This window comes from Puma concolor, chromosome E1 (genome assembly GCF_028749965.1).
Source record: "Puma concolor isolate L17-30 chromosome E1, mPumCon1.1.hap2, whole genome shotgun sequence".
In the NCBI taxonomy this organism is placed as follows: Eukaryota; Metazoa; Chordata; class Mammalia; order Carnivora; family Felidae; genus Puma; species Puma concolor.
The window spans coordinates 55,103,752-55,110,817 of NC_141680.1; the positions used below are offsets into that span (position 1 = coordinate 55,103,752).

The 7,066-nt window shown below is 40.3% G+C and overlaps 1 long non-coding RNA gene across 1 annotated transcript; it reads left to right on the forward strand.

Annotated features, from left to right (window-relative positions):
• Positions 1 to 2,173: 2,173 nt before the first annotated feature.
• Positions 2,174 to 6,083, forward strand: LOC147574507 (uncharacterized). The gene is made up of 3 exons (XR_015243745.1): positions 2,174 to 2,326; positions 3,171 to 3,271; positions 5,168 to 6,083. It is a non-coding gene; the product is annotated as an uncharacterized LOC147574507 (long non-coding RNA).
• Positions 6,084 to 7,066: the final 983 nt, after the last annotated feature.

Here is a 7,066-nt window from a genome sequence, read left to right on the forward strand (position 1 = left end):
GAACCAGGTGTGCATTTGAGAATCAACATGTACACGCACGCAGTATCTGAAACATTTTAAACAGTGGGAAAAAGATTGGTTATTGAATAATGGTTGTGGCAACTGGTTAGTCGTTAGAGATCGAAAATAAAGTTAAATCTTTCTTATAATCTGAACTTATAAGTATAAATGGATTAAGTGCTTTAACCTAAAAAAGGAAGTGTTAAAATATTACCTTAAGATATGAAAATTCTTTGTAAACCAAAAACAAAAGCAAAAGCTATAGAAGAAAATATAGATGTATTTGAATGCATTGAATTTTTTTAACTATTAAAGCTAAAGGCCAAACATGGGAAGAAATACATAAAGAGCATCTATAATAAACAAGGAAGAGGCAAACCAAAGTATGTAGAGTATATGATCAGATAATTAACCAAAGAAGAAATATAAATTAAATCAACATTACATATTATTTGCCCATTAGACCAGCAAAATATCTTAACATTTGGAAGTTTTAAGGGAAGTTCATTAAGTTTTAGTGAAGATAAAAATAAATATGTATTCTAAGGCAGTAATTAGGCATTCTTTGCTCATTTACCAATAAAATAGTTCTCAAAAATAAAAAACACTTCCATATTTTAAATTAATATTTATTCTAAACTTTAAAGATTTGCAATATTGTAAATATTGCTGTCCAAAACTAAAACTGTATCACTCTTTTACATTTTCTCAATGCAATCTAAATCTAAGAATTGTTTGACATCCACTGTCATTTTTTTTTTTAAATAGACTCTTCTTTAAGATTTGGAAACTATACTTAGTTTTATTTCTCTTTGAATTTATATTTTTATTCCCCTTCTTTCATCTATCTTTATCCTAATGTAATATATTTTATACATCTACAACTTCATTAATCATGTTCTGATTTGATCATTTCTTATCTACAACAAAATTTAATTTGAAATTTTAAAACTTATTTTATTTCCTCTGACCATACATCTTGTTCTGGAGTGAGTTATGTTTGTATTTATCACTAGTATATAAGTGAGCAGAGCTACATACAATATTAAATATTTTAGAAATAATTAGTAAGCATAAAAAGTAAAATTGTAATGGATATTCATCTTTGTGGTAGGTGGAATAGTAGCACCCAGAAGTGTTCTCACTCTCATATCTGAAACCTCTGTTACATTACTTAAAAGTGGGAGAAGGAAGTAGAAAAGTCACAGAGATGAAACATTAGAAGAAAAGTCAAGAGAGATTCCAAGCCTGAGAGAGACTCTATCCACCATTGCAGGAGCTGAAGATGGGGAGGGCAGCGGAAAGTTGAATGAGGGTGGCCTCCAGAAGATAACAACCAGTAAGAAGATGGGGACCTCAGTCTTACAACCTCAAGGAACTATATTCTCCCAACAACCAGAATGAGCATGGAAACAAAATCTACCCTAACGTCTCTAGAGGGGAGACATAGTGTTCACTTCAAAACGTGCTTTCTCAGTTTTTGCAATGTGAACATTCTTCAAATCCTCAAATTCTGATTCCTATTTGCCTAACAATGCCCTTCATTTTTTTCTCTCCTCTCACATTTCTCCTCTCACTGGAGAAACCAAGCCATACCTTCAATATCTTTCTTAGAAATGTCTTCAGCTAAACACCCAACATCATGGCCTGCAAGTTCTACCTTCCACAGAACACTGGAACGCAAGTCTGCCAAGGTCTTTGCCTCTTTGTAACGAGGATCTCCTCCCTTCCAGTTTTCAATAACATGTTCCTCGTTTCCATTGCAGACCTCACCAGAATGTCCCTTAGCAACCACATTTCTACCAGCATTGGGTTCATGATGATGTATGTATTCTCTGGCACAATAGCGGCTTCCCCCATAGGGCTCCTCTTTGCTCCTGAGCCCCAAGCAGAATCACCTTTAATGGTCCTAGTAAAGTCACCTTGCTACCAAATGAAATGCCACATCAAAGGCATTGTTTCAATATCAGGAGCAGCTTAAATTGTAAACGTGTCAACAAAGGCACCTGGAACTTTTCCCTGACTTCTTTGTGTCTCACTAGCCCAGACAGGACTCTTAACAAAATACTGATTTAGGCAGAATAGTGGTCTGCTCTCTTGCTAAATATAGTACCTCACACTTCTCTCATTTGGGTCAAATTCACTCTGAATTCCATTTTTAGGACATCTAAGGCGAAGGGATCACATGCTGATTCTCCTCTACCTGTGTGAGCTGGGTAGCTTCACTGATAAGTATGGAGAGCATAAGTTTTGAGACCTTTCGGTAGAAGAAGACAGAACCTTCTGAGGCACAGAACACACCAAAGACAAGGCCCTGTGGAAGAAAGTAAGTCTCAGAGTAGTGAGGGGAGAGCCGAGCTAGGGATCCACAGGAGTAATCCAGACAACATCTGGAACCCAGCCCTGTCTCCCCCACTAGTTAACTGTGTGACTTAATCAAGTCCCTTATCCTCCTGAGTTTCTATTCCCTCTTCTATTGAAAAAAAGCAAGGATTAGATTAGATGGCTTATAAAGAGTTTTTTTTCTACTTCTAAAATTCTGCAGTTCTTAATACATTCAGACATTCTTACACGTGTTCTGACTACTAGAAACCCCACCTTCTTTTAATAAATTCTATTTACTTGCAGGTGGTTGGACTACTAAAAAAAAAGCAAATTGTTTAAATAATGTCTGACTTTTTGACTGGCTTGACTCCCCTAACGGGCCATATATATAATTTTTTCTCCTAGGTAGTGATTTTTTAGGTACATCAATCAAGCAGCCAGCATTTATTGCATGGAGCTAATTAACTTTCAAAATGACATTTTCATTTGTAACATTGGTTAAGATTTGAACTCAGATCTCATCAATGAAAAGCAGCTGCACTAATAATCCAAGCCCCTAATTCTCCCCGCTTAGCCTCACCATAAATGTGTGATTAATCGCAGGTTTAAGGGAGTTCTCAGTTACTGTGAAAACAAATCATTACCAGAAACTGGCATTCCCAATTTATTTTATTTATTTTATTTTTATTTTTATGACTTATACCCTATTCTCCATATTTTCCATATGTTCTGGGTCCTTTTCATCCCTTCAGGACCTTGTGAAAAGCTCAGCTCACCCCATTGCCCAATGGGTCATGATAAACAGGAAAATGTTGTGATTTGCTCTCCATTTTTGCATTTCAAAGGATGTAGAAATATGAGCACTTTCTAGGAAGAGACCAGAGAACAGTGTGTTCGACAGCAGGACAGAGTGAAGACAGATAAATGCAGTTACTCCCCAGTTCAGGTCAGTACCACAAACACGAATGTCAACTACCCGTTAGATCCAGAGACGTGAGCGGTTGGGAACCTGGGAGGGGGCAGGGGGACTTGATGCTGGCTTATCTTTACGAAATTCTCATTTACTTCTCTTTTTTTCTATTTGAGGGGAAAGTTATATAGGAAAACTAGGCACACAGTTTGACCTCTGTTCTCCTGTTTGTCAAGCACCAAAAGTCGTTAGATGAATTTTACCATTTGGAGAGTATTTGAGGGATATTCTGATTAAATAAAGTTGGAAGGCACTGAGGCACTCATCAAGTTCATGGACACCAAAGCAGGGAGGACTGCCTTGGGAATCCAGATGGAAGAGATATGTCTTACTAAGGTGCTAGGGACAGAGATGACATTTGGTGCAGTGTCACCTCTGTCACCTGCCTCTCAAATCAGCAGCTTGGTGTAGATCAGCATTTCCAGGTGAGGACCAGGAAGGAATTAATTTATTTGACAACAGTTCACAAGACTCCACAGCAATATCAGATAGATAGGCTGGTGAGTGTATGTGAATGTGTGTGTGTGTGTGTGTGTGTGTGTGTGTGTGTGTGTGTGTGTAACTTATGCCTTACACATCAAAATCTCCCAAGTCCTTGAGTGTTATAAGGACACCTTTTCAATGATATCTACATAAGTTGCCTTTATCCTCTCTCTTATGAGGAAGACAAGGACCTCTCTGCCTAAATGGGTGACTTTTCTAGAGAACTTAGACTTATCATAGTCACTACTTTCTCCAAGTTCCTGTTCTTACTGAACTTTCCTTTATCTATGTCTCATGTGACTGCTCCCTCCCCCCCCCACAATATAAGCCCTGAAAACACATCCCCCTTGCCCTGACCTTCCCCCAAAATCACCACCCTAAGCCAGTTCTGTATAATGAACACATAAGGAAGTTTGAAGTTAAACAATGAAACAAAGTAGTTCCATTGCAAGATCTCACAATAACCAACTGAGCAGGTCTTCCTGTGAAAATTCCATTGGCAGATCCCATATCACGAAATTTCTCACTGGCTGTCTCTTTGCCTTATGTCTCAGGCCACTGCCCTATTGTACATTTCCTTCTTTCTCCCATGGCCAGCTTCCAATTCCCTCCTCCCCATGCTGATTTGTTTCTTCTTCAAAACAAGGGCGCCTGGGTGGCTCAGTTGGTTAAGTGTTTCTTCAAAATAATGCAGCCCTCCCTCCACCCGCTACCTCAAAGGTTTCCGGACCACTGTTACCTGTCTCGAAACTCAGGTTGTTCTAGAGACAAAAATGGCTTTACTTTGTCTCAGGATCAAATTCTCTCTCTCTCTTTTTTTTAATGTTTATTTATTTTTGAGAGAGAGAGAGAGAGAGAGAAAGAGAGAGAGAAAGCAGGGAAGGGGCAGAATGAAAGGGAAACACAGCATCTGAAGCAGCCTCCAGGCTCTGAGCTGTCAGCACAGAGCCTGACATGGGGCTCAAACTCAAGAGGTGAGATCATGACTTGAGCTGAAGTCAGACACTTAACCGACTGAGCCACCCAGGCACCCCTATCTCAGGATCAAATTCTTAGGCATACCAAGCTCCCACCTCCAGTCTTTGCAAGTAAAGAAGAGTAATATGAAATGCCATCTCCCAGTATGAATTATATGAGCTCCCTGGAAGGCAGAACTGTCAACAGTCAGGTCCCTTTGTGTTTTGTTTTACTTCTTACACTGTAATTTGTTTGTCACCTAAAGTCACTCTCACATGTATTCACACTCTTATGTTCTGTTTATCTCTTGTTCTCTCTCTCTCTCTCTCTCTCTCTCACTGTTCTCTTTTACTTACATATTCTCTTTAAAATTCATACACTGGTAAACATGGACAATCAAATTAATTTGTCAATTAATCCTTACTCTTTCAGTGTCTCCAGTCAGTCTGAGATAAGGGGGAAAAAAAGAAAGTCACAGAAAGCAAGAGACAGGAGGGTAAAAAGTAGAAGTAGTAAGCAGGAAAAAAGGAAAAGGTAAGTAGGTGGAGTCTTAGCGTGTCTGACTGCAGAGGATCAAGCAAGCAGTGGAAAATCGAATTCTAAGTGAGGGGGATTACGCCGTGCAAGCGGCATATTCCTGCTTTCAGCTCAGCCCTGGATCATCTCTGGGGTGGGGGTTATATGCTGACATAAACCCGTGTACACAGCCAACATGTCCCTGTAGAGACGTCACACAGACTCATTCATCTGTATCTGCGTTTCTTGTAAGAGCTGCCCACTCTCCCTGCGAAGGATGACAGCTGGAGGGGAATGAGGTTGTTAAGATAAAAAAAAAAACCAAAACACACAACACCAATCACTGACCTTGCTTTTATAATTTTTTTTCTCTTTAACTTTGTTAAGAAATTGTAAGAAATTTAGCCGGTTCTCCATGCATCAACAAAGAATAGCTTTATTTTTATGTTTTCCTTCTTCTTCTAGCACAATGTAGACCAGAAATTGTGACTGTGGAAAGGATATTCCAAACATAAAGATCAGGGTCCACGCGTCTGGGTGAACAGGAAGCTGTGTCCCCAGGAGGTCTTTTCTTATGACATTTCCAGCCTTATAATTCACTTTTCTGAGGTTTAGCAAAGTAGCCAGAGTAGCCAAAGCCAGGGGTGTTAATACAAGCCAAACCTCAGCCCCTTTCCAAGGCTCCCTCCGGTGCCTTCCGAGCTCTCGAACAGTTCCTCCACCCTGAGTCGCCACCACCCGCTTTGAAACCATGGCTTTGGAGAAGGTCATGCCCACAGACACGTCTTTCTCTGTGTGTGACCAGCCTCTGCCAACTTGTGGTGAGACCTTGCATGCCAAATGTAACCAATTACAGGAGTCCCCATCCTGTGGCTGAAGGCATCTGTTTGTGGGAGTATATTCCCTGCATGCTGGGATTAGAGACCACTGGGCTCCCCAGGACATCTGGAAGAGAGTCTTCCCAGAGCTGGCACTTACCCACGGTGCGCATTATTGTCCCTTACTGCCAGTATATACAGCTGTATCTTTTAGAAAAAGGCCTGTGAAAGCATTAGCCACCCAAAAGAGGCTTCTGGGCCACCCATTATCCAGTATTGGATACTATAGCCTTCAGGGAACCTGGGACAAAAAAACCAGAAAATGATAGCAGACTCAAAAACAAAATTGAGAAATGACTTGAAAACTGTCCCCATATTAGAGGGCAACAGTTTTTCAGGTTGATCATGAAAATTCTGAAGTCTCTATCACATCAATTTCCTCTTCTGCAATTCCATGACCGTTTCATTATCTCTCACTTGAATTCTCAGAAAATCCTTGCCAGTGTTCTACTACTTTCCTCTAACACCTCCGTCTTCCAAATTATCAAGTTACCTTCCTGAAAATAAACATCTAATAAAGTTCCTTGTCTTTAGTGGCTCTCTATTCTTTGGTGTAAATTGCAATTTAAAAAAAAATTCTTTTCATGTTTATTTATTTTTGAGAGACAGAGACAGAGTACGAGCAGGGGAGAGGCAGAGAGAGAGAGGGAGACACAGAATCAGAAGCAGGCTCCAGGCTCTGAGCTGTCAGCACAGAGCCCGACGCAGGGCTCGAACTCAGGGACCGTAAGATCATGACCTGAACTGAAGTTGGACGCTTAAGTGACTGAGCCCCCAGGCGCCCCACTTGCAAAATTTTTAATACGTGCCCTTCTTGCACGTTGGGATATTTTCATTTCCCCACCCATGTTGGGTGCACCCATGTCAATATTCCACTGCACATTCTAGTACCCCCTCTGAAATGTTCTTCTGTCTCTTGTACTGGCAGGGTGCTGTT